At 45.1% G+C, this 19,846-nt stretch overlaps 1 protein-coding gene across 11 annotated transcripts in view; it reads left to right on the top strand.

Annotated features, from left to right (window-relative positions):
- The window catches only part of NCOA1 (nuclear receptor coactivator 1), a 280,613-nt gene that overhangs the window by 61,694 nt on the left and 199,073 nt on the right, over positions 1 to 19,846 (top strand). For all 11 annotated transcript variants that reach the window (XM_019483798.2, XM_019483805.2, XM_019483804.2 and 8 more), the window contains one exon: positions 16,427 to 16,596. The gene's annotated coding sequence lies outside the window, so the exon portion shown is untranslated. The remainder of the gene's footprint in view (positions 1 to 16,426; positions 16,597 to 19,846) is intronic.

Raw genomic sequence — 19,846 nt, 5'->3', positions numbered from 1 at the left:
GGAAAGTAAGGGAGTGATGAGATTAGCAGCCCATCCAGCCACCTTTTGACTCTGCAACTTGAATTTAGCTTGGAGTGGTCTTTGGTGCAAGTTTGGATCCATAGCTCAAGCTCTTTCTCATCTCTGGATCCTTTAGATACTGAGCTACCACATCTCGCAAAAATGCCTATAGACAGAAACAGATAACCATCATTCAGGCATCTCCATTTTTGCTTTACGTACTGCTTTCCCATCCTGTCGCTGCTAGTCATTCCCTTCCCTATCGGCTATCCTGAACATCAGAACAATGTTCAGCTTGAGTGCTATTATAAATAAAATATGCTTTATACTAATACTTGTCCCACATCACCCTGTAGTATCGCACATGCATTTCTGAAAACCTCCATTCTTAGTTTTGCAGTTGAGGTTTTGCCTGTTTGAACTGGAGAAGTTCTGTCATCTTGCTGGTGTCTGATGAAACTCAAAAACATAATTTCTTTTTGTTCTCTCCTTTTGTGTTGCAAACACACCTTTTTAATTCTGTGTCACTCTCTTTAAGGTCCTTCCACAGAACTGCTATTTTCAAGCTACCTCCCTCCCTAAAAGGACAGTCAAATACAGTAGGACTAGCCTGCCCTTGCTTTATTTCCTACCCCTATTTCTAACCTCCCTATGTTTTTATATCTCCCTATTTCTTTCCGTGCTGCTTTATACAGTATTTACTGGTACCTGAAAATTCAGTTAGCACTGTATTTTATTTTTACATCCAACACGCACATTCTTTCCAAAATCAGCTGCTGGAAATTAAGGTGCATATTATAAGCAAGAAAATACATTAAATAATTTCTGTGGTTTAAGCTCCTGCTTGGTAAAAGTGAAAAAGTGCGCATGACAGAGGGTGCAGAACAGAGCAGGTTTCCACTTACTGCAAAGATGCATCTGTTTTTGTGTGTTCATTCTGCCTTTTTAAAACAAGGCATGCATCTTATTTTTGGGTGTGTTCATACGAGAAAATATGGTGTACTCCTTTCATGGAAATGATAAGTGTATTAAACTCCCGCTGTTTTCCGTGTGCAATCCTACATTACGTATTGGTCAGATAAGATGCAACATCAATTTTCCAAACCGTTTGTAAAACTCCTTGACACTTTGAATGAATAACCGGAAGGATTTGAGAAATGTCGTCACAGAAAGCTTGATTCAGAAGTCGTGTAAGGGGTTGGACTTTTGACATCTCTCCAGTTTGAACGCTCTTTGACCTCTGTCCACACACGGCAAACCAGAACTGTCCAACCTCGTCCACTGAAGACTTGGCCATCTTGCAAGACGAGACCATCAAGGCCAGTCCGTTGCCCTGATATGATGGAGGAGTGAATACTGGACAGTATTCCCATAATAAAGTAGTGGTCTTTACTGTTGGATCTCATTTCAACACTAAATCCTGAACCTTGACAGCCTATATGATTTCAGCCAGTGGATGGTTGTTCTGGTCTTTTGACTGCAGTGATTTTTCCAAAAAATTCTCCGTGTAGTCTTCTACACAAATTCAAAAGTTGCTAAGCTCCAGTAGTTGTTGCGTCTCCAGGTGGAGAACAACTTGATAAATGCTTCAAGGGCAACTGTGATATGGAGGAATGACTTCTTTTGCAAGACTAACTCTGCCTTGAAAGCAGGCCCACAAAATAGGCATCTTGCAGTCTAGTTGTAGAGCAGATGACCATTGAGCTTGGGTGGGTAAAGTATAGCTTGTCACCTTCTGGTGTCTCTTCTCCAAGGCCTGTGCTCTGTGCTCAGTTGGGGGAAGCTTCCCCAACTCTCTCAAATTTCCGGATTTTCCTGACTGGCCTTTGATCCCCCTGGGAGACAACCATTGCCGCATGTAGCATAGTTATATAGCCTTGGTCACCAAGGTAGCCCTTAAAGATTGGATTTGGGTTCCCAGGCAGGCTGCATGAACAGAACCCAATTCCACAAGCAAGACTTCCAAGGTTGGGGAGACTGGACAGACACCTACCTTGCTGGGGGTAATTACTGCCTCCCACTGGCTGCTGGTTCCTGGCCTGACTCTCAGACTGGGAACCAGCAGGGAGAATTAGTTCATAGCTGGAGATAAGGCCATACATGCAGGTGACAGACACCTTGCAGGGTGTAATTAAATGGAAGTCTCTGAACTGCATAAACTTGATTCCAGATCAGAGGAGAAGTTTAGCTGTAGATTAATACTTCCATAATCTAGAGGATTTAACTTTGGTTTGTTTTGGTTTTTTGGAGGGGGGGAGGAGGAGAGAAGGGGAGGGTTGGCAGCTATCTCTGACTTCTGACTGTCACATTTTCCATTGCTTTATTCATGCTTTGGGGTATTGGCTAAATGATAGACTGTGATCTCTCTGTGGTAGGAAGTCAGAGTTATTTTATTTTATTTTATTTTTTTAACAGTGCATAATAACTTTGGGGGCTACTACAGTAGAAATAATCCACAGATTCAGCTTTTATTTAGTAACAGCATTACCTCTTGCTAGCATTCATGATTTTTGTGACTTTAACCAAATAGTAAAAAACTCTTCAGCTTTTTTAGCACCTTGAAGTGGAAAGCATGAAACTTGTTAATTTTAAGTAGGGCAGGCAAAAACCCCACAAAAACCCCTTGGCATCTGTTCAGAAACTTCAAGCGCAGGAAAAAAGGTCTTACATTTCTTGTGAGCAGCTACGAGTACTGGTAACTCACTTTGCTGGAACCAATTTTAATTTTGTAATTTTACAGAACAAAGAACTGAAAAATAAAAATCTTTCAAATTAGAGTGGTTACCTTTTGATCTTTCATTTGTGATGGTTAACTGGCAGGGCATTTTGGCTCCTTTGCCAAAGTGTTTTTTCCCCCCTCTGCAGCACTGCTGTTTTTATAGCACGTATAGGCAGAGCTGTGGTATGTAGAAACAGTAGATACGGAGAAAAATCTACGTTCCAAAAGTCCTACAAGTATGCACCTATTTCTTCTCACACTCGGAATTTTTTCCTTCCTGCCATGAATGCATTAAATTCAAACCATACCTGAATGTCTAATTTCCTCCCAGCTCCGCTGTGTGAATTAATGCAGCATGGGCATGGCTGCTTGATTCTCTCTATCAAGAGGACACGAAATGTCTCTTAGACATACGGAGTTTACACTGGCTCAGGGGCCTTGGAGGAAATGCAAGTTTTGCTCCCTTGTCAATAGGAGTGTTTTCTGCCTAAGGAAGTGCAGAAAAGGAGTGGCCTTGGACCATTTTCTAGCATTTTGTCTCGTCAGTTAAAGTGCCTTAGGACCCCACCATTGCTCTTCAAAGATGATCTAAATTGTCGTCCTTGGTTGGTTGGTTTTGTGTTTTTCTAAATCATCTATTTTAGAGGAGCATACTCCAAAAGTGTGTATAGCAAGAGCATGTTTTTACCTTGGGATTCTGGTGACATGCACCAAAAATCCATCGTAACTCTTCCTCGGTCTAGGTCATTTTTCCTGCATGCTTGGAGGTAAATTGATGGCTCGCCTGATCAAACCATGGCTCTGGGCAAGTTGGCGTTGGTGAAGCCAAGGGGTGGATTTAAGACTGAAGCTGAGGACTGTGCATCTGGTTCTCTCTTCTCGTTCTTGTTCAGATCTGGACTCATCCACTGAAGTCAAAGGAATAACAGAGTCAAAGGAAGTGCCTGGCTCTGTTGCACACTTCATGTCCTGTCTCAATTTGTGCAAGCCCCTTCAGGGGTATTTTTTCCCCATGTGTCAGGCAATTCCCTAGCTGCAAAGTAGCGGAGCTCGACTCAACACCTGTGAATCCTTTGGAGACCGCTGTGTTTACATAGCACCTTCCATAGCAAGTCTGTTGTTGTCATGAAGCTGTTTAGCAAGGGACAGCCTCAAAAGGCAGGAAATTCTCAGATACAGCTTAAAATCCTTGCAGATGAGTTGGCCGTAAACTAATCTGTCACCCGTGTTGGACATCAAGGCTACAGAGGCGAATGAGATAAATCATGAAGTCCCCAGGCAGCATTCTCGCCTTTAACATTTCTTGCTTTTCTGAGTTAGACTCACGTTACCGGTATGTAAATTTTACATTTGAAACCTTTTTCAAACCGTGGTAACTACAGTAGTTACTGTAACATCACCCAGATGAGCTGCTGCACTTGCATAATAACACTGGGGATGTGCATCATGCTTGAAACTCATGAGCTCTTCTTCCTACTCACTGGGCTTCGCAAACTGGAATGAGGGAGTCACCCAATGGCATTTGTCACATGCTAAACCATCACTGCTTCCAGGGGGGTGGCCCGGTCCAGTGAATCACGGCCTGTTGCAAGCACTTGAGCTGGCGGCCTGAGCCCTTCCGGTTCATGGGTGAAAAACGTATTGGGGGCACGTGACTCGGGGACAATATAACAGCGTGAGTAAACTCAATCCGAAAGGCTCTTCTTTGAAATGAAGCTCAGATCAAACACAATAGAAAGTGGTGTATGTGAATGGGCTGGTGAATGGTCTTGACTCAAATATTTAGTAACAGCTGCCTGTGGGCTTGGGCGCTGGGCCAGGTTTCAGCCCCTGAAGAATTTTTACGTTACTTTATAAATCTTAAATAGGAAAGACCGATGGACTCTGTGGCATGACTGGCACATTACCCTGTATCTGAGTACGTTTGAAGAGGATTACAAGAACTCTTTAAGATTTCCATATTCAGTAATATGGGTACTCGCTAGATGAGTCTGTGTTTATAATGAGGTACCGTAGAGGAAGTTTGGTTAGAATAGCTCAACTTCAAAGGATAAGTTCAACAAGACCTTAGATAACCTACATCCTGCTTTCACCACAGTGCTCTGTGGGAAGTATAATTGTCAGAAACGGGTTTCTTAAAAAAGCAAGCAGCATTCAACTTCATTTTCTCATATTGAATATTCGTTCCTCTCACGACGGCTTGTTAGGCGTGAAAAAAATGAACTCCCAGCCCTCGTAAGCAAACCACTGCAGCCAGTGCCGTGACCAGAAAGTCCCAGCCGGCTCGAGCATGTAACGCCGAACGCAGGAGGACCGGAGGAAACAAAGAGCCCGAGGACCACGGATCTCCAGTTAATGCGAGCTTTATTGAAAGGCCAGGTTTCCTGCATTGAAAACCTTTAAGTACATACTCCTACTTATAGTAACAAGAACCAATTAAACGGCTTTCTGATGGAGGAAAAAACATTGCGAGGTGTAGATATTTATATATTCTGTGGATTCTTTTATCTCCCATCTGTCCTCCAAACATCTTTTTATCTTAAACTGAAGGCTTAGCTGCAGTAATGTTGGAGTATAATAACCACTTATAAAGTACCTTTCATTATCCTCTCACGGCATTGTGGTAAAAAAAAAAACCTCAAACCAGATAGACAACTTTGGAACAAAAGGTGATAGATACATAATGTGAAAAAATGTACTTTCAGGTTGATCGGTGGTCAAAGGATCATTGTGCTCGGGTAAGAAGAGAGCTCTTTCTGCACTGATGCCGTTGCCCATTATGTAAGCCCGGGATTTAGATGCTGGTCCGTAGGCCACCCATGCCTTGCAGGTAGCAGCCCGGTTGTATGGCGCCGGCTCATTTCTAGTTCACAGATGCTTTAGACAGCCAGAAGGAGACTGCAATGATTATCCAGTTTGACCTTCTGCCTAGCGAAAGCCACACAACATTGCTATAGTAGATTTATGTGAATAGATTAATTCTTTTAGAAAAATGGCCAATCTTATTTTAAAAATTGCTGCTAATAGAGAAGACGCAGTCCATCGCTGGGCTGGTTCATCCAAAGGTTAATTGTCATCCCTGTAAAAATCTCACGCCTTGTTATTCTGCTGAGTTTGTTTAGCTTCGACTTCCAGCCATTGTATCTCGTTCTGTTTTCAGCTGCGAGCCTTGAAAGCTCATTGCTCACCTGGGGAACACATTTTGAATAGTCATAGCTTGTGATCGAGTCACCCCAGTCCTTTCCCTTGATAATCTAAATGGATTCGGCTCCAGACATTTCTCGATGTCAGACAGGGGTTTAGGTTGTAGCTGTGTTGGTCTAAGGACATTGGCAGACAAGGTTCCTTGGGTGAATCTGATATCTTTTATTAGACCAACCCGAATAGTTGGAGAATAGTTATTCAGCAAGCTTTCAGGTTCAAAAACCCTTCTTTTTTTTTTTTTCTATTCTCCAACTATTCGGGTTGGTCTAATAAAAGATATCAAATTCACCCAAGGAACCTTGTCTGTCGGTGTAAGACATGTTTTGCAGTTCTTTAATTATTCTTGAGGTTCTTGAAAGCTCTCCGAGGTGTCAGTCTCCTGGATTTATGTCCCCCAGAACAGATCCAGTAGTTGTTACACCAACTCCAAACACAGAGATAATTTAGCTTCCTTACTTGAGATTCCTCTATTTATATATCAGAGGCTATTGCACTAGGAGCTTGTGGAAAGCCGATTATCCAGCGTGGCGACTCAGACTTTTGGGCAGTTAAAGAATGGAAAATTCCATCTAGAAAAGCATTAAATATATCCTGCATGCTTTGTCCCTGGTTGGTAAGCATCAGCTTTACTGTCTTAAAATACATGGTGCTTGTTTGCACCTTCTTCCTTAAGCAGTCAGATCACTGCAGTATTTGTCACCGGTGAAGTTTATCAGTGACTTTGCTTTCCGCCAGCAAAATTACTTAAAGAAAATGTTAAATGGTATAAGGCCAAGGACCGGTCCCTGCGAGACCCCACTAGAAGCACCAGCTTGATGACGAGTCCTAGTTTAGTTGCATTTTATGGTAGTTTTTAAACCGTGGAAGATGCACCGTGTTACGTTCTCTACGTGAGTCATCTAGCACCAAGTGCCTTACAGAAGTCTGTTGCATCAAAGCTGTTACTTTTATTAACCAAACTTGTAATCTCTCTCAAATTAAATCAAGTTGGTGTGACTGAATCAATTCTTTTTAAATCTCATTTTGGGTGGAATTGTATAATTTTCCTCCTTTCATTCTTGATTAATCAGGTCCCACATCAGCCATATTGTTGTATTGCCCAGGACTGGTCAAGCTGACAAACATTGCAATTTGCTCATTTAATTGAGGCCAGCTTTGACGTTCATCTGGAACCTCTACAGTCTTCCAAGATGTATTGATCATCAGGGTTAGCTTCCCAGAGAACATCTGGACTGGTCTTTGATGCAAATGTACCATGCTATGCTGATAAAATGGCTTAGTCTGTTAGCTGCTGTTTAGGACCTGCCAAAGTCACTGTTGCATTGGAAAGTATTCCAGCATTATCCTATATCAGCTGGATTTCCTTCAAAGTATAGGACAGAATTATTTAATGCCGGTGTCTTTTTTTTTTTTCCTTTTCCCCACCTTGCATTCATATTCATAGTTGCAACCAACTATTGATTTCATAGAAAACGAGGGTTGAAGGGACCTCAGAAGGTCATGTCTAGTCTAGCCCCCTGCTCCAAGCAGGACCAGCCCCAACTCCATCATCCCAGCCAAGGCTTTGTCTACCCGGGTCTTCAAAACCTCCAAGGATGGAGACTCCCCAGCCTCTCTGGGGAGCTTGGTCCAGTGTTTCACCACCCTCCTCGTGGGAAAGACCTTCCCGATACAGTTTTGTTGATAGTTGCACAACATCCATCTAGTAATGAGCCAGTACCACTGTTAAGATGCTTGTTCCTAATAATCCTAAAACTCCTTTTTGTCCTTAACTCCACTGGCCATAGATTTTTTCTTGTGTGCTTTTTGCTTTGCTTATTGATTTTTATGCCATTTCTAGTTTCTGTTTCTCATTCATTACAATCAACTTGGCATTTCTTCTATTTGCCATCACAATTTTTTTTTGGAAATATACTGGTTTCCACTTCCCCTCCAAGCCAGATTTCATTTTTTTTTCACCAGCATGGCCTTCTTTCTCAATTGCACCGGTATGACTTTTGGGGCATCTAGTAAATAGTCTTAAAGAGTTACCGATTCCCTTTTTTTTCTGCTTAAATTATTTCTTCCAGCTGATTTGGTTTACCATTGTGAAAGTGGTTTCACTGGTTTGGCTTCCATTCGGTTTTGTATATAAGGGCATGTTCATGTCATGAAAGTTTGTTTAGCTTACTGACCGCTAATTTTCAGTTCTGTGATCAGTTCTTTTTTTACCTGTCAAGAAAAGGACTTAATATAGTTCACAGTTCTCCTCCGTGGTCAGCGCAGCCCTGAGTTAGCACATTGCCATGTATAATATTTAGAAATTCCAGGGATGTTTTGGAGCCGCCAGCCTGAGGAGCCCACGTGCGTCGCTCAGAGCAGAGCTCTCCATGATACGCAGCTTTTTTCGCTGCACATACTAGTGAGATGTGTCAGGAGCCAGTCCAGTTCCTTGGGTGAGACTTGGTGTTTTGTAGCAGACACGAGGCAGTGTGCCATCTCGTGCTCTCTGTTTGAGATTGATCTGTAAGCATTCAAAATCATTACTTTGGGGGTTGTCTGTTATTTAGAAGTGATGGTTTTGACACACAATGCGGATCCGCCTCTCCTTTTTCCTGCTCGTTCCTTCCTAGGTAGTTTATAACTATTGATTTCATCCTTTTGATCATGCAAGCATTACTAGCGTAAGAAGTGCTTTCCTACTATTACTTTACCACATTAGCTGTGGCTGCTGTAGTTACAGCATTTGGGAATGGGAGGAGAAGGTGGTCCGTGAGCCAGTGGGTATGTATTTCTTTCCCATGTAATTGAGAGCTTTGTTCGGATGCTTTCCGCACATTAGAAAAACGGCAAACTCTGATTTGCCGCTTCTTATAGGTGCGTATTGGTAGCATCTTGGGGTGCACCGATTAAAGGTTTTCTTGGCTGATACCGATAGCCGGTGATTAACCAAACATATTGGCCGATCTGATAACCGATATTTAGTAACAGTGCAAGGCATTTTATATTACTGACATAAATAAACCTTTTTTTGGTTTGTTTTGCATTTATAGCATGCATGCACACACACGCGTGCGCACACCCCTCCTGCCTGCTCCAGCCCTCGATGAGGAAGGCGGTGACTGCCTTATTCCTGTGCACATTGCCCCCTCGCCCACAGCTCCTACCTGCAGTCCTGCTCCCTGCACAGCCTGTGCTGCCGTCCCTGGCAGGTGGGGTGGACCCTCATGTGGACAGCGGTGCCAGGCCCATTTGGAGCCCTAGAGTATGTCAGTGCTTGAGCACCGGCAGGCCCCATGCAGCCAAGCTCCTGCAGCTGCCGGGGAGAAGCCGCTTTTGCAAAGGCGCCTGATGCCTGGCAGAGTGCAGTGTCCCTCACACAGCGCCTTACCCCGCTTGCATGCAGCCCAACGTCTTGGCCTGGCTGTAATCATTGCTTACAATGACCAAAAAAAGCCAGTAACGTCATTTCTCCTTTTACCAGTGCCGATCCAATAGCCAACCAATATATCGGTGCACACTCTGACCCTGTTGATGTATAAGCACTTCTGTGCATGCACAAACCGCTCTGGAAGACACGGTTCCTGCCCAAGGGCACAGTTTAAATCAAAGGGACTAATCCAGTGGATGTGGCTGAGAACAGCTGAGTGCTGAGATACCAGTGGTTTGTTTAGTCACAGCACAGGACTCTTTCCCAGTCCATCTGTTTGAGCATTTTTGATTACTTACTCATTTACAGTGATGTCCACATCAAATATGTGAAACTCCGAGATATAAATGTTTCTTGTTCTGGGTAGTCAGGCCCCAAGAGGAACTCTGGAAGGTCTAGCCAGTGTAGTGAGCGGGTCACGCAATGGTGCAAGGCACATGATGTTAGTATTAAATGCAAAGTGTTGCATGTTGGAGGGGAAGCTTTGTACTACCATACTTTACTAGCACTTTATTGACACAGGAGAAGGATGCGAGTGTCATTGGAGACGGTTTGAAACCGCAAACAAGATATTAGAACTCATGAGACAAGATGGAGAATAATATAGGAATTTATTAGGGTCATTACAGCTATTAATGGCTTATTGTCTTTTCTAGAGTAGTGTGTGCAGTACTGGACACAGCATCTTGGACAGGAGATTACAATATTGGAAGCCGGGTAGGGATTTGGTAACCTGAATGACTGAAGGGAATGTAATCTCCTGTACTTAGGGTGGCTAAATTTAAATAAAGCTTCTCAATTTAGAGAGGAGATGAAAAACAAGAGAACTAATAAAAGCAAACAAAGTAATGAATGCTGATTGGGAACTTTTTCACTGTTTTATAGGTCGAGGGGGGGCATTGAATGAAAAGTAGCAAATTTTAAAATCTAATGAATTTTTTTTAATATAAAGCATAATTAGGCTGTAGATGTTTTTTTTTTTTTGTCACACGAATAACGAGGATATCCAGTTATTACAGTTAATACCTGGGGAAAAGGTCTTGCTGAGGTTCAGTATGTTAATCCATGTAAGGACCTCAAAGGAGACTTTTGGTGGGAAGAGGATGATTATGCCACACCTGTTTGGCCACAGTCAGACAGGAGCATCTGGGACTACGCACTTGGTCTAGCAGTGGCTGCATTTTTTTATTTACAGTGCAACTTGGATGCAAATTACTAGTCCATTTTTTTTTTTTTTTTAACTATGATGACTACTGAAAGACAGAAATTCAGGTGCAGTAAGAGAATTCCTGCTCATTCCTGTTTAGTGGATCTAGCGGCATACATGCTTACCAGAAACTGCTGGGCTTTAGGCAATGATTTCTGTGGTATTCTCACCAATTGCTGACATTCCCATCTTGAGTGGCTTTCTTTCCATTAGGACGCTGGTAGGACTTGGTGTAGAGACCAAAATGGTGTGGCCAACGCCTGTGGTTCCCTTAAATGAGGTTTTAGAAATTTGTGGCATCTCTCTATTGGAATTTGGATGGCATGGTTTCAGACAGTGTTGTTTCAGAAGACTTGGCGGCTAAAGAAGACAATGGATGGTTTAGACAACTCATTGGATCTGGCCCGCAGGGGGCCCCCACCAATTGATCGAATCTGGCCAGTGCCTGCTGCTGTGGCACTCGGCATGGGGCCGAATGCTATCTGGGGCAGCCAGCACTGCACTCCTGTCTGCACCCGCCAGCCCCTGCCCTAGCCAGAATGCACAGCTTCTGCAGCCACTCGGGTGCTGCTTGGCTCCCCTCATCTTCAGTGGTGGCTCCTGCCCCTGCTGCACCACATCAGGTGGTGGTGGGGTGGCTCCTGCCCTATCGTGTGAGGCATGTACTGCACTGCCCAGTGAGCTCTGCTGCACGTGCCCCCTGTCCCTCCCCCTTCTGTCCCTTTGCCCCCAGCCGGCTCCTAGGACCTAGCACCCAGGCAGCCCCTCCCCACACATGTGTGTACATATGCCCGCCCCCCCCCCCCCCCCCCCCCCGGCAGGAGCATGCAGGGAGTGGATTGTGGTTCTGCCCCAGCCCTGTGCTGTCTGTTCCCCATGATCCTGGAGTCTTCATGGAGACTAGCTGAGATCCATGTGGGCTGGGCCTATGGCTGAGCAGCTGGGGAACTGCATCCGGGGTTGGGGTCTTGGGGCCATGGTAATGCAGGTCTGCGACCTGGGGCAGAGCTGTGATCTGCTCCCTGCACGCCTCTGCCCATGGAACGGAGGCATGCAGGCAGTGGATCGTGGCTCTGCCTTGGCCCCAGCCCCACGACTGCACCTTGTGATCCTGGCTTCACTCGCCCATCCTGCTTCCAATCACCATTCCCCACTTGCCCAACCCCATCCCACAAAGGGAGTTTTGGCAAGTTGTTGTGGAGGGGGGGAGGGTACCATGTGGCCTGTGGGCCCGAATATTTGCCCACCCCTGGCTTAGACCAATGTCTAGCTGTCCTTAGGCATCCCAGTGTCCCTAGTCCTAGTTTCTACTGCCCCTCCCTCCTTACACTTATCTCCAGACTTCTCTTCCTTGCCCAGATCTACTCCACCCCCAACAAGCCTCTGTTCATTTAACTTCTTGAAACTATGCACTTTTAGTGAGAGGCAAGGGCTTGACTCTGGGTACACAAACTTGCAGAGACACAAGAGGGCTGATGGGTAGGTAATCAGATCTGTTATTTCTCCATAAACTGTCGTTAACAAAGATGTTATCTCTAGAGACACAAATCCACAGTCTGAGAACTGAAACTAAGCATCACAGAGATCCTTAATGGGATCTTCTAGACTGGGCACTGAGTCCCACTGAGTAGAGTGGTTTTCTTTAATCTTTACTAATCTATAGAGGAGCCTCTGGGAACCCCATAAGATTGGGTCCCTGATATAGTCTATGGCCTGTTGTAACCTATTTATAAAACTTTTTCTAAAAAGGTTACATGACTATATTGTCTAAAATGGTATATAATTAGAAGTCATAATCCCTATTCCATGATGATATCTTTGAGTTCTAGCATATCTTAAATCAAAATTATCTTTATATAAGTGTTATTTTTAAACAAAAGATCTTAACAAAAAAAAATTAAATAAAAACGTCCGATTTATATTAAAAAATCTGATAATTTATTTATTTACATTGTTTATTTTTTAACCAGCCTGGACAGAACAATCCCATGCACCGGTACAGGCTAGGGGCTGACTGGCCTGCAGAAAAAACCTGGGGGTGACAGGGGACAAGAGGCTGAACAGGAGCAGCAGTGTGCTCTTGAAGGCGAATGGCATCCTGGGCTGCATTGGGAGGAGCATTGCGCAGCTCAGTGGCAGTGATTCTTCCCCTCTATTCTGCACTGGGGCGGCCACATCTGGAGTCCTGTGTCCAGCTGTGGGCCCCACTACAGAAAGGATGTAGACAAGTTGGAGAGAGTCCAGTGGAGGGCAGTGAAAATGGTTGAGGGCTGGGGGACAGGACTGGTGAGGAGAGGCTGAGGGAACTGGTTTGATTTAGTTTGCAGAAGAGAAGACCGAGGGGGATTAGATAGCAGCCTTCAACTCCCTGCAGGGGGGCTGCAAAGAGGATGGAGCTGGACTGGTCTAAGTGAGGGCAGATGATGAACAAGGAGCAATGGGCAGGGTTTGAAATTCATGGAGGGGGGATTCATGGGGGGCTGAACTCCCCCATAAGCCTCCCATAAGAGATGAGAGCCCACAGCCTGCCCCGCGCCTTTCTAAGCAGCTCAGGTGGTGGCGGTAGCGGCTCCTTCCAGCTGCCACCACTGCAGACCCCCTCACAGAGTCGGAGCGTAGTTTGAACCCTGGCAATGGTTTCAAGTTGCAGCAGGGGAAGTTGAGGTTGGATATTAGAAAAAGCTTTCTCCCTAGGAGGGTGGTGAAACACTGGGACAGGTTACCCAGACAGGTGGTGCAGTCTCCATCCTTGGGGGTTTTGAAGACTTGGGTAGACAGTCTTGGCTGGGATGATGTAGCTGGGGCTGGTCCTGCTTTGAGCAGGGGGTTGGACTAGATGCAACCTCTTGAGGTCTCTTTAACCCTCATTTTCTGACTCTAGGGTTCTTGAAGTATGGCCCCTATATTTAGTCACAGTATTCTAGCAGTCACCTTACTAATGCTGTGCCCAGTGGTAGGATCATTGGGCTTTCTTGTACGTAGCATTCTCCTTGCTAATGGATTGAAGAGTTTTAATAACCTTTTGTGTCACTGCGGTGCACTCCGAACTCCTCTTGGGTTGGAGACACCTGCAATGACCCCGAAGGCCCTTTACTGAGTCGCAGCCTTTTGAAGACCGAGTTTCCCCTCCTGTAGGTAAAGCCTGCAGTATTTATTCCCAGGTGAATTCTCTCACGTTGGGTTGTGTTAAGATGCCTTCTGTTGGACTGCGATCATTTGACTGAGGTAGTACAGATGACTCGAATAGCAGCCTGTTTTCATGATTTACTGCCTTGCCAGTCTTTTGTGCCAGCTGCAGGCTTGACTAGTAAATCTTTTATCGAAATGCATGATGAGCTGTATTGAATAGTGATCAAGTAGCAGTGGATCGCGATGTGCTTCGTGAGGAATCTGCTAAGCACGGCCCTGCTCATTGATCTCTTCCTGTTGACCCGTGTGCTTTGAGATCTCTCAGTTAGCCAGCTTTTTATCCGTAGCATTTGTGACCTGTTAGTTCTGTATAATGCTAGGGTGGGTTTTTTTAAAATCATAACATCATCTGTTGGTAAGTCGAACACTAGAGAAATCCAAGTCTGCTGTATCGGCACAGTTGCTTCTGTCCAGCCAGGCCTTTAATGTAGTCCAGAAAAACATAAAAAAGATAGTAGGTTTATTTGACAAGACCCACTTTACTTAAAAGCATGTTGACCAATGTGAATTCTGAATACGGCCTGTAATTCTTTGTTCCTGGTCTGAATTAACTGCTCCTTTGTTTTGCCTGGGATTGATATCGGCCTAACTGGGCTCCAATTCTCCGGCTCCTCCTATCTGCTCTTTTAAATGCAGGAGTGGTGTTGGCCGTCCTCTTCTAACACTCTGGCATTTGTCCGAGTTTTCCAAGATTTGTTAAAATCAACGTTTGAAGAGGACCGTAGGAGACTCCTTTAATTCTCCTGGGCTTAAGTTAGTTGGGCCTGTTGATTTGAAAACTTGAAATTTCATCGGGCGCTACCTGGCCTCCTCCTTGGTTACCGTTGGTAATCCTTTCTGCTCACAACTTCTTATCTGATGGGTATGTCTTCTGCCGTCTTCCAGATACAGGATCTGAAGATCCAGTGAACATTTCTCTTTTCTTTGTCACCCTTCCGGATGCACTTACGTATGTACTTGATCTCGGCTGCTTGCTTAAAATGGGCTCTTATTGGGCATGTCTACATGTTCGTTAGTGCACAGTGGTTACTGCGTGTTTAGTTTAGTACTTGCTTAATGAAGTACTAACTAAATACGCAGTAGCTACAGTTACTGCGCAGTAGCACACGAGTTTTTGTGATGCTTACTGCACAGTAGCCGAATACTACTGCGCAGTAGTGTATTAGCACAGTTTTTGCCCGGCACACTCCTGCACAGTGTTATTAGGCATCTCATGTAGACGCGCCCATTGTCTTTAACTTGATTGGCCGTTGATAGTTAATTCTTTTAGCTTCCATTATCCATCGCCCATATGCTATGAATTTCCCCTTTTTCCATCGTTTATCAGTTTATTTTTGTGTGGTCTGGTTCCTCTCGCCTCTTTCCTTTTAACTAAGATGGATTTTGAATCCATTGCACCTTTTTTTTTTTTTTTTTTGTATGGGTCTGGGGAATCGAAGCTTTGTAGGAATCCAGGAGATCATCCTGCGACGATTCCGTTTCGTCAATCATTTCCCCATGCTTGGTTCAGGTCGGCTATACTGACGATTGCTTTTGGGGCATTCGGGGTCTTGTGGGTTCAGGTGTTACGGCATCAACCGGTAACGTGTATATCACGGGAGCGGTCTGGTGGAGGGCAGCCAACGCTGGGTCTGCCAGTGCTATTTTAATCCTAGACCCTACAACTGGAAATGATGGTGTCGCTGTAGTAGGCGCTCAGCAGCCACGTTGCAAAGACCGCGGTATCGACCCCCTGGCTTGCAGCCTGCGCGACAGACAGGACTAGCTGTGTCACTAGGACACGGCTATCGTGGGGAGGTGGGGAACTGATATCCTGCCCTAGAAACCTGGGCACGGAAGTGTGCTGTGGAGAGCCACAACTTCCTTCCTGTTTTTGCTCCTGCTTTGGAGAGCTTGTAATTTGTTATCAGTCTAGACACATATGGCAGCCAGTACGGTAGTATCCGAGAGCGTCACACTCTTTAATGGATTTGTTCTTGCAACAACCCCGCAAGGAAGGGGAGACATATTTATCCCTGTTTCAGAAAGGGGCGTCTGTGACACGAAGCCAAAGTGACTTACTGAAGGTCACATAGGAAATCCATGAATGAGCTGAGACTTGGACCTGGGGGACGGGTCTCCTGTGTTTAGGTTCATGCTCGAATCATTGGACCCGTCACATTGACAAGTCACCCTTCACACCCTGTGATGTGAATAGAGGTGAGGCTGTTTCCAGGCACGTCTCCGAGGCCTGAAGATCACTAGCACCAACTTAACCTTCTGGTGGCGGTCTGTGTTGTCTTTTGTGTTATGCAGGTGATGCCCGGTGACCTGATCCGAGACCTGCTGCTTTTTGCTTTGGAATTTCTTTGCTGTCAGGAAAGAAGTCAAAGTATGAATCTGTTGAGGGTCTGGACTTGCATTTGCTACAGGCATAATCGTTCCTGGAGTGTAAAAGTTGCATTCCTTACCATGAATATCTTTAGGACTACGGCCTTTAAATGTCGATATTGCAGGCTGTCTGTCTGAGTCTTTTTGTAATGCAACCAAAACCAAACTGCTTCTGTACGTGTAAAGTTAATAAGGCCAATGTGCAGTTAATGACGTTGGTAGAAATTGCTACTTCTTCATTTAAAATGCTGAAAGTTTGAGTCTTCTTGCATGATTAATTGGGAAGCAGTAACACAAGCAAAGTGTTTGTCTGGCTTTTTCTCTCCAGAATTCGGTAATTGATGGTGGTCCCCTGCTGGGAGAGTTCATTTGAAGCCGGCCCATGGAAGATCAATGCTCGTGTTTGCTGAAGGTCTAGGATTCCTTCGCTTTACTGTTTAATTTACGGAAGAATCCAGTTTTTCCCATGAGTCATCTTCCACCTCTGGGAAGGTAGAGGTAAGTTTTCAGGCCTGCTCCCCTCCTTCATACCCTAAGCTGGGTACCCGTCAGAAACCTTTCGCGGCGGTATCTCTTCATATGGAACTGATTTAGCCATTCCAGTTATTTGGGGTCATTGTTTTTCTCTTCCTTCTGCATCTGCTGGGTTTGCTTTCTGTGCATCAGACTTGCACTGACAGCTGCAAACTTGGTCTTAAATCTCATAAAAATGAAATGACTTCTGAGATCAACTGGGTTGATTGGGTGAGCTTTGGAAATCAGAACTGGTAGTTGCCCCACTTGCAGCGTGACGTACAGAGACTGCAGGTTGCGGCCTAGGACGTTGTCTTGGCAAGTTAACATTAGGGTTGGCAATCTGGTCAATCGACCCGTCAAATATTGTCAATTGATGGATCAAATGACTGCGTTTTTTTTGACCGGTCAAAGATTATAGCAATTTTACACACAAAAAATACGGTTTTTTTTGTAGTTTTCTTGACAGAAATATGATTTGTCTTTGTTTTGACACGTTAATGGAAAATTTGTGCTTTTTCTATGTATTGTTTGATCATTTTTTTTACAATTTATGACCAATATTTGACTGGTCCAGTGACTGAACTTTATTTGACCGGTCAGATACCCGGCTCTAGTTAACATTAATCTAGTTGTTTGAGTGCAGCATTCCAGGATTAATCGGTGACTTGAGTCTAGTGCACACATTTCCCAGGTTTCGAGCTTGTGAAGTCTTGAGTGGTTTATGGCATAGACTAATACAGCGACTGGAGGAAAAATGGTGCATTCAGCATCCTGGTGCATGCAATGGCTTGGACACTTGTGGCTTCAGAGAGGCAGTAGTACACGTTTAGCAACGAGCAGAGTGGTAAACCGAACAGCAGCTGTAAACGCCGTAGTGCAAAAGAGGAAAAAAATCGCCCGGAGCTGTTATTGCAGGTGAGCCAGTCTACTGCTTGTATTGCAATTCCTCGTATGACACAGTTGGTGTCTTGGTCTCCAAGAGTTTCTTCAGATGCATTTGAATCGAGGTTGTTGGCCGGAGCCAGCTGCGAGTAGCACTGGAATGTAAACTGACAGTCCTGGGTTGTTGGATGCTGTCTTGACTGGCCCTTGCTTGTACATTTATAGTCGAATAAACTCCTGGAGTTTATTAGCAGTGTGGTGCTGCTGTTTGTCTTTTCCTTGGGCTGCTTTCCCTGCTATGGAGGGATGTCTGTGGGTTGGTAGATGGCTGATGAGGTCAGGCCCTTTGGCTTCTATTCTGGACTGCTCCTATGACCTACTTTTATGACACAAACTCTCCAGGACTCAGTTTCTCTTTCTATAATACGGGGGTAATAATATTTAGATGCCACTATGCAAGTCCTTTGAGGGCCTTGCTCTTACAATAAAGGAAGTAAAATAAGAAATACTTTCCATTTGATTCATCTGTCAAGTTTTAAATTCCCTTTGCAAAGAAGAAAGGTAGCTTTCTGGTTAGTCACTAAGTTCAAGGACATTCCTTTGAATGGGTTTTTAAATTAAAAAAGCAGCTCAGAATTCAGTGCTAATAGCACTTAGTGCTGCCGTTATCACCCCACAGCTCTGAGCAGTTTTCACCTCCCTGTTCTATCATGCTAACAGATTTCTTCAGAAAATAAGCAACACAAGTAAGGGTTTTGCAGAGCAATAGGTCGGTTTTTTTCCCCTCTTAGCAACTTCACTCTTTTTTAAAATGAAAAATACATATTTGGGAGGAAAGCAAGCAAAAATATAATTGCATTAAAAAACCCTGTCCTAATATTATATACACAAACTGTAAAGGGTGAGATTCACCAAGAGACTTATGCCATGATGATGAGGTTTCCAGCACTTAACTTGAGACTTTCGGCTCTGGTCATGAAATTCATAAATCAAAGTTCACTGCCTATGTTTTCTGTGCTTTAATGGAAGGGCTCAGGCCCAAAGAATAGGGCTTACGATAGCTAGCATGACAAGCAGAGGAGTGTTTCCAGCCATCAATAGGAAATGTTAACAAGAGGGATCCCAGCTGTCTTTTGGACTTGGGCACTTTGCTGCAACCCTGACTTAGGCATCTTATACAAGACTGGATTCACAGCCTGTCTTAGAGTTCACTGCCTCATTTGGCAAGATGCTGGAGATGCTGACTTCTGGCATAAGAAGTTCTCTGCACGTAGAGGGGATTCAAAGCCATATTTCTTGCTGCCCGGAGACTGCCCTGACTGCCAGAATAAAGGCTAGGCTGGGAGCAGGGCACTGTCTGCCATCCTCCTGTTTGAAGCTGGGCCCCTGGGCAGAAATGGTAGAACAATCATAGGATGCTTAAGTACCTGAAGGGTGCCTGAGGATTTAGATGGAGCTTCTGTAACTCGTACCTCTGGGTTTAAGCACCTAAGTCCCATTTTAGACATCTAAGCACCTTTATGGCCACATCCAGATGAGTGCAGCCGTGCGGTATGTGGCACTGCAGACCCATCTGCAGTACCACACACTGCACCTGCAGGCATTCCCCATGCTGCTGTCTTGCAGCACAGGGGTTTTTTGACCCAGGGAGATCCTGGAGTCAAAAAAACCCATACCAAAAAAAGGTGGAGTGGCACATGTGGCTGCAGTGCACACCACCCCATACTGGAGCCTGGCTGGCTGGAGCCATGCTTTGGCTGCTGGCCAGGCTTCCTGCAGACCTGGGAGGTCCCCAGGTAAGGCTGCTGGGGCCAGCTCAGTTGCTGGCCTCAGCCTCCCCTTGCCCACCTGGGGTAACTGGCCATGCGCCAGAGCACGCATGGCACGGGTGCTCCCCGGGAGCAAGCAGCAATGACGCAGGGTGTGCCACCACTACTTGTCCCTGGAGAAACAAGCATCTGTGCACACATGGGTGCAGCCTATGAGTTGTAGCAAGAGTGCCATTCGGGCTCGAAGCCTCGGGCTTGAGATTTGAAACAGAATCATGCTAACGAGCAAACATTTATGCAGGCCCTTCCTGATCTCAGGAACAAGAAAAGCCAAATCCAGTTCCCTGCACCCCAGGGAAGCCATTCCTGAAACCTGGGTAAAGTGTCTTTACAGGTCGTCCACAAGGTCAGGAGAATTCGCTCATTTTGGACCAGGGAAAACCTAGCCAGCAGGTCTGTGTTTTCTAGACCGCGGGAGCCATAATGCCTTGACCCACTGGACCCATGGCAGTATCTGGTGGGCGAGTGGTGCCGTGGGTCAAGTGCATCCGGTCAGTTTATAGAACAAAAGCTAAACTCCC

Source organism: Alligator mississippiensis, chromosome 1 (assembly GCF_030867095.1).
Source record: "Alligator mississippiensis isolate rAllMis1 chromosome 1, rAllMis1, whole genome shotgun sequence".
Taxonomy (NCBI): Eukaryota; Metazoa; Chordata; order Crocodylia; family Alligatoridae; genus Alligator; species Alligator mississippiensis.
Note: the sequence above shows the minus strand (reverse complement) of the source record. Positions and strands in the feature narration are given on the sequence as shown.